This window comes from Nicotiana attenuata, chromosome 11 (genome assembly GCF_001879085.1).
Source record: "Nicotiana attenuata strain UT chromosome 11, NIATTr2, whole genome shotgun sequence".
NCBI classification, from domain to species: domain Eukaryota; kingdom Viridiplantae; phylum Streptophyta; class Magnoliopsida; order Solanales; family Solanaceae; genus Nicotiana; species Nicotiana attenuata.
The window spans coordinates 8,538,597-8,545,489 of record NC_031999.1 but is presented as its reverse complement, the minus strand read 5'-3'; the positions used below and the strand labels follow the sequence as shown (position 1 = coordinate 8,545,489).

Sequence of the window (6,893 nt, the reverse complement as noted above, 5' to 3'; positions counted from 1 at the left end):
CCATGTAGACCCCAGCACCGTCTCCGACTCTGATTGAGTCTCAGGGAAGTCTTCTAACCCTTCTGCTCTTTACTTTCTTGATATGACATGGGGACATGCCATGATTTTAAGTGTGGGGTGGGAGACTTGTTCTAACTGTGTATTGGAATGTATATAGATGTTGTTGTGCTGTAACATTAGAGTGATGTGTTGTATATATTTGAGTATGTTTATATTAGGAGTAGCTGACTTGGCCCAAAGACGGACACTTGTCGACGGGTCTCTTGAGGGTCAAAGTCAGATATAAAAAAAAAGTAGAGGACTCTTCCTGAGGACGGACCACTTGGACAGTACTCTTGAGGGAAGTAGTCCAGGTAGATTTTTCTGTATTTTATTTTATTTTTTAAGGTAGTGTAGCAATTCTCCCTTGGTTTTTCTTTTGACCACGGTTCTTTTCCAAGGGTTTTTCTTGAACCGGGTTAGGTAGATTTTTCTTTTGTAGTTTTAGGACCAAGATGGGTGAAGGCTAGAATGCAACCCTAGATGTACACACCTGAGAATAACAAAAACGAACTGAGGGTGCGACGTCTAAGCTTGTTTGTGGACTCATAATATATGCCTTAATTTTGCACATCTTGCCTTGCTTGAACACTCGTATGATTGTGTTGATGAACTGATTCGGAATGAGTTACATGCTAAGTGTGTGTGAGTTGTTACTTGCATCCTATGCTTGCATATGATACCTAGAACTTGCCCTGTGTGTTTGCAAAGCGAAATAGAAGTCGTTTGGTTTTAGAGATGATTGAGGCATTTCTTTGTGCAACCCTCTATACTTGAGAATCCACCTGTGCATATTACCATAGTTAACCCTTTTTGAGCCTGAAGCCTGTTCTTTGATAACCCTATAACGATCTAAATCGCTGTGTTCGAACCTTTACCTCCTAGAAGCACTTGAATCACTAAAGAATGTACAAAAGTCAAAGTGTGGGGTGGGAGAGAGTTAGGAAAAAAAAGGGGGAATCAAGGATGAAGGTTTTAATTGGTGAACTGGCAGTGTACAATAAATCTCTGGAAAAAACAAAGAGAGAGAAGAAGCCAGTTGTACCTAAAGAAAAGTGGGGGTCACAAGTGAAACAAAATGTGGAATAATGATTGGGTTGAACATAAAGGTGAAATAAAAGGAAGTGTGTATTAAAAGTGCTTAGGGAGGTTAGTCACTATATCCAAATATATCCTGCCCGTCCCTTAGCCTACATTACAACCTATAAAGACCTCTTGATCTTTGATCAACTAAGAAAGAATAAGAATAAGAAGAATTGCTTAAGTAAGGTAGTCGCTTCTTTTTTTCGGTATACCGCTCTGCGAGCAGAGCGAATGAACATAAATCTTTCCGAATATCATGAATATCCTTCGCCCCTTATCTCCTCATCTTCCTATTTATAAGCCACAGCTTACTTCGACGTTTTCAATTTCCCATAGAATCTCCGGAGCTTTCCTAGCCACTATACTTTTCTTTTTTTATCTTCTTTGTCTGAAAATTGGTTTGATTTGCTTCACCTATGAGAATTTCTACCAATTCTTCTTTTATTCATCAAAGCTCATCCTAATCTCCGTCGAGATTACTGCCTTAGCCCTGTCCTATCATCTGTATAATGGAGTTCGTCATTTATTGACGGATTTTTCTTTCTTAGAATTGGAAGAAAAAGATTGAAATGACTGTTCCAAATTTCACCTATACCTTTCTTTGAGATTTAAACAAAAAATTTTTCTTTTCTTATGAAATGTTTATTATTCGTTGATAGATCTAAAGCTTATGCCGTAGAAGCTGACATCAGGCTATTGGCCTTTTATCTGCATCTTCCCTCGTAGAGTGGCGTCTTTTATAAGAAAAGACTTTCTCAGTGGAACTAAAAAAAAAAAAGAGTTTGAGCTCTTTTTTTTGGTTGACCTTTAGCCACGCGCGGCGGCTATGCGCATGTGTCCCAAAGTGACGTATATTTTTTGGTAATGGGTATACTCGAGAGAAAAGGTTTGGAATTCGACCTCCCCTTATACGCTCTAAAAAGGGGTCATGGACTCCTTTTTTGTTTAGGATCCCCTTTCTACATTCAATTATTTATTGAGCCTGGTGTGGAATCACCATCATTACACATTCATTCTTGGTCTGGCTGCTGGTCTAGCGAGCCTTCCTAGCCGCCTAGAGTGCAGCCTGCCTGCTGAAGACCGTAACGTAAGTAACTCAGTGCTCCATACGGGGGAAATGAAAGCAGAATTCGTTCGGATCCTCCCACATGTTCAATCTTTTTATAGCGGTTTCCCCAGAGATCTTTATCATTAATGCAACCTTCATTTTGCTCATTCATGGAGTTGTATTTAGTACCTCTAAGAAATATGATTATCCACCGTTAGTCAGTAATGTGGGTTGGCTTGGATTACTTAGTGTTGCGCGCCTAGGAGGGCAGCGCGCTTTGGGATGCGGAGGAGCTATTATCGTCCAGCTCCCTAACCTAAAACGGCACCGGGTTTGGACCGCAGGGAACCGTAGCATGGGGGGACATCTAATCCTTTTGCCGCCGCAAGGCTGGCTAATCGTACGCAGCAGGCTCGAATACCCCTGGTTCTGGAAGGCACATGAGTCCGAACGCTATGTTGAATGTGCGACCGAGACTACACTATGTAGGTACCTGTGCAGGTGAGGCGTCGGTCGGTCCTAGAAATGGCGGCAGCGGCGCGAGGAGTTAACGACCGGACGTGCTGCAACCTAGGGATCACCAGGCAGCTCTTTCGCTCTATAGGGATCGGGGGGGCATAGCACAATTCTTCTTGGAGGAGGGTTGTTTGCCCGGGTGACTGATCCTGCCATAATGTACTTCTACCTATTATAGCACCGGCAACCGAAGTCGAGCATACATACGACGATCTTCATGCGTGAATAGCCGGGAGGAAAGAAAGGGCGGTAGATGATAATGAGAAAGGGCGCCGCGTCTGGACGGGCGGAATGGATGAGCGAAAGGTGTCATGCCATGGAGTGGGGAATAGCCCTCGTCTCATGTAAGACAACTAAATGCACCTCGAGGTGCTGCCGAGGAACTGAGGGACCTTCTCGAGCACAGGATAGGTAATTGAGAGATAGAGCTAGCCTATTCGTTATGGGAAATCAATGCTCCGGGCCAAATAGAGCTTACCTACGGCACCTGGCTTTCTCCGGCGAGCTTTCTATCGTAAAGCCAAAGACGCCCCAAGACAAGGTACAACTGTTGGGAAGTGGACATGATCAATAGAACCTGGCTGGATCCGGGCTGGGATAGTGCCACCCATTCTTAACCAGTTCCGAAAGGGTTCGCTCATGCTGGAGGGAGCATCCCACTTAGTGATCGGTCCGCTAGTTCACACAAATCCGAAGAAGTTATCACGGACGAGCCACATGCAGGGAAACTTGCACGTGTGGTTCTGGCCGGGCTTTCCTGAGGTATCTAATAACCTTGCTTCTGCTCGCCGCTGGCGCACCTCTCCTAACTATTGCCCATTTATTCTGGAATAATCTTTTTAGGAGGGACAATTTTACATATTTCTGCCAAATCCTTCTATTATTAAGTACGGCTGGTACCATTTCGATGTGTTTCAATTCTTTCGAACAAGAGAGGTTTGATGCTTTTGAATCCATTGTATTAATTCCACTTCCTACTCGCGGTATGCTCTTTATGATCTCGGCTTATGATTCAATTGCCATGTATTTAGCTATTGAGCCTCAAAGTTTATGTTTTTATGTGATCGCAGCATCAAAAAGAAAGTCTGAATTTTCTACGGAAGCCGACTCGAAATATTTGATCTTAGGTGCATTTCCCTCTGGAATATTATTGTTTGGGTACGACCGGACAACTACCGATATCTATTAATATCTTTTCTTAGAATGTTCTTTATAAATATATATCTATCTATCTATATCGTAAACTATCGGATCGGGTATTACTTAGATGTGAAACTTGCAGACCTCTATAGGTTTGTAAATTACTTTTTACTTACGGGGGGGAAACGTAAATCTAAAGAATATATAGACTAGTAGAGACCCTCTATGTAGTTGTCTATCGTAGGGTCGATCGATCTACATCTTTCCCCATAGCCCTGGGGCTGTGTCTCGATCTCCTATGTGCGAAATATAAGGGACTAGTTCCTATAGAGATTCCCCTTGGTCTAATTCCACGCCTTATGACGAAAGGGGAGTCGGCGTGGCGTAAAGTGAAGATTGGGGGGAGTGAAAAAATTCCCTTATGGGGTATTCCGAAGGTGTAACCTAGGCAACGAAAAAGGGGCCCGATACTTCAACTAGAGGAGCGACCAGTTGGTTCACCAAACCCCGGACCCAGCGTCACACATTCTCCAGGTCCGAAGGGATCCAGTGCCCAACTACCGACTCCTCCCGGAATTGCGTTATCGGAGCCGAGCCAGGAATGGCCCGTTAGTGGACACNACCCACCAATGATGCTAAGGTGGTGGCGGGTTTTCTAAAGAAGAACATATTCACCCGCTTTGGGACACCGCGCACAATTATCAGCGACGGAGGCACTCACTTCTGCAACCGGGCCTTCGAGAAGTTGTTGGCTAAATATGATGTGCGCCACAAGGTGGCTACTCCGTACCACCCACAGACTAGTGGACAGGTTGAGGTGTCCAACAGAGAGATCAAGAGCATGTTGGCAAAAACTGTAAACGCTACAAGAACTGACTGGTCAAGGAAGCTAGATGATGCACTATGGGCTTACAGGACAGCTTTCAAGACACCAATTGGTATGTCACCATATAAGTTGGTGTTTGGGAAGGCCTGTCACCTACCTGTAGAACTTGAACATAAAGCGTGGTGGGCACTGAAACAGCTGAACTTAGACTTGGAAGCTGCGGGCACGTCAAGAGTCACTGAATTACATGAGCTAGAGGAGTTCCGGTATCTTGCTTTTGAGAGCACAAGGTTGTATAAAGAGAGAATGAAGAGGCTTCACGATCAGAACATCATTGAGCGAAATTTCAAACCTGGGACAGGGTATTGCTTTATAACTCAAGAATGCGGTTGTTCCCGGGTAAGCTAAAGTCAAGGTGGTCTGGACCATTTCGCGTGGTTGAAGTGTTTCCATCCGGAGCTGTGGAAGTTGCTACTAAAGATGACTCTTGTACATTTAGAGTCAATGGTCAGCGGTTGAAATTGTATGTGGGTATGAACGAGCCTAAGGAGATGACCGAGCTGCATTTGAATGAACCCCAAAGGTCGAGCGAACCTTAATTGCGCTCATATGAGTCGTGCCGCGACGTTAAATCAGGCGCTACGTGGGAGGCAACCCATGACATTATTGTAATTGTAACCTTTTTAGTCTATTCAAAAAAAAAAACTGGGCGTTAGAATCAGAGAGGGGCCTCGACCAAATGGACTCTCTGAACCTTACTGCTCCCGGTTCTACCGCGACCGCGGCAGAACCGCGGCAGACCCAGACGCGGCCAGGTAAGTAGGTAAGTAAAATTTTATTTTTTTTCTTTTTTAAACACCTTTTAACCTAAATAAAAATCAACACCCCCCTTTTCTATTCCTACTACCCGTAATTTAGCCCCCCACCTCTTCCCATTCTTTCTTCCTCTCTCTTCCATTACTCTCTTCTCTTCCTTCTCCTTTACCCCCTTCCTCCCCAACCTCCATTAACACACCTCCACTTCTCCCTCTCTTCAACTCAAGTAAGTTATTTTTCTCTCTCTCTATTTCTTTCTCTTCTAAGTAGTGTATTTTGTTAAGTTAGTAGTTTCTTTTATGTTTGCCATTGTTGTAGTTGATGTTTATGAGGTTGTTTGGTGCCAAATTAATTGGGTCTCCATTATTAAATAATTGTGAAGTGGTTTTGGTAGTTTGGAGGCCTAAACTAGATTTTTGTGGTGTAGTATGGTATTGGGTCATGTGTTGGCCGAAAATTTTGGTACTATGCTGTATATTTTTGGGGTGTTTTAAGCCCAACCTAGGTTTGGGGTGTTGTAATTGATGGTTGATGATGTGTAGTTGATTGGTGGTATGGTGGTAGTTGCTATATGGTGGTGTTATATCTCATGTGTAACATTGAAAGGAGTAAGTGTGGGGTGTATTATGCCGGAAGTGGTAAGAAAATTATGGGGCTATTGTGGAGGTTGTTATGAATGAATTAAGGGGAAGTATTTGGTGTCATCGGGTGGTGAAGTCTGAGTAACCATCTGATTGGCACTAGTTAGGGCATATTTTGATGGTTCGTTTGATTATTTGCAGGTCATATGGCTCCCAAAAGACAAAGGCGATCTGGAGGCCCATCCCAGCGACCTACTTATGATGAGTCCAGATTCCAATCGGAACTGGCGGAGGACGACTTCAACGCCAAGGCTACAAAGACCTTTATCCATGAGATCCCGATTGATCGGGTAGCCCTTCGAGCCGAAAAGGTGGAGATGTATGAAGAAATACGGAGGCGGGAAATGGAATTCCTATTTAATGACCCTGCACCAGTTAACAAGATGTTGGTTCGAGAATTTTACGCCAACTGCCCATTGCACTTGGGTAGGGATGTGATTGTTCGGGGTACGGTGGTCAATGCTAAAGTTCCAACAATTCGCCAGGTGTTGCGGCTACCTCCGTTCACCAGTGACGTCGACTATTACCATGACAGACCACGGGTGACATGGGAGGTCATGACGGATGTACTTTGCACAGGGGGGCAACCCATTTGGATACGTGACCAAATAACCCTCAACTCTAACTCTTTCACCCACTTGGCCAAGTGTTGGTTGACTGTTATCTGCAGCAGGTTCCTGCCATCCAGCAATACAACGGACGTGAACTTCAATCGGGCATTGTTGACTTGGTGCTTTGTGGCAGGAAAGGATTTTGATGCGGCCCGGATAATTGGTGATGAAAT

General features: G+C 44.2%; 1 pseudogene; it reads right to left on the bottom strand.

Annotated features, from left to right (window-relative positions):
* The window catches only part of LOC109234685, a 19,125-nt pseudogene extending 13,466 nt beyond the window's left edge, over positions 1-5,659 (bottom strand).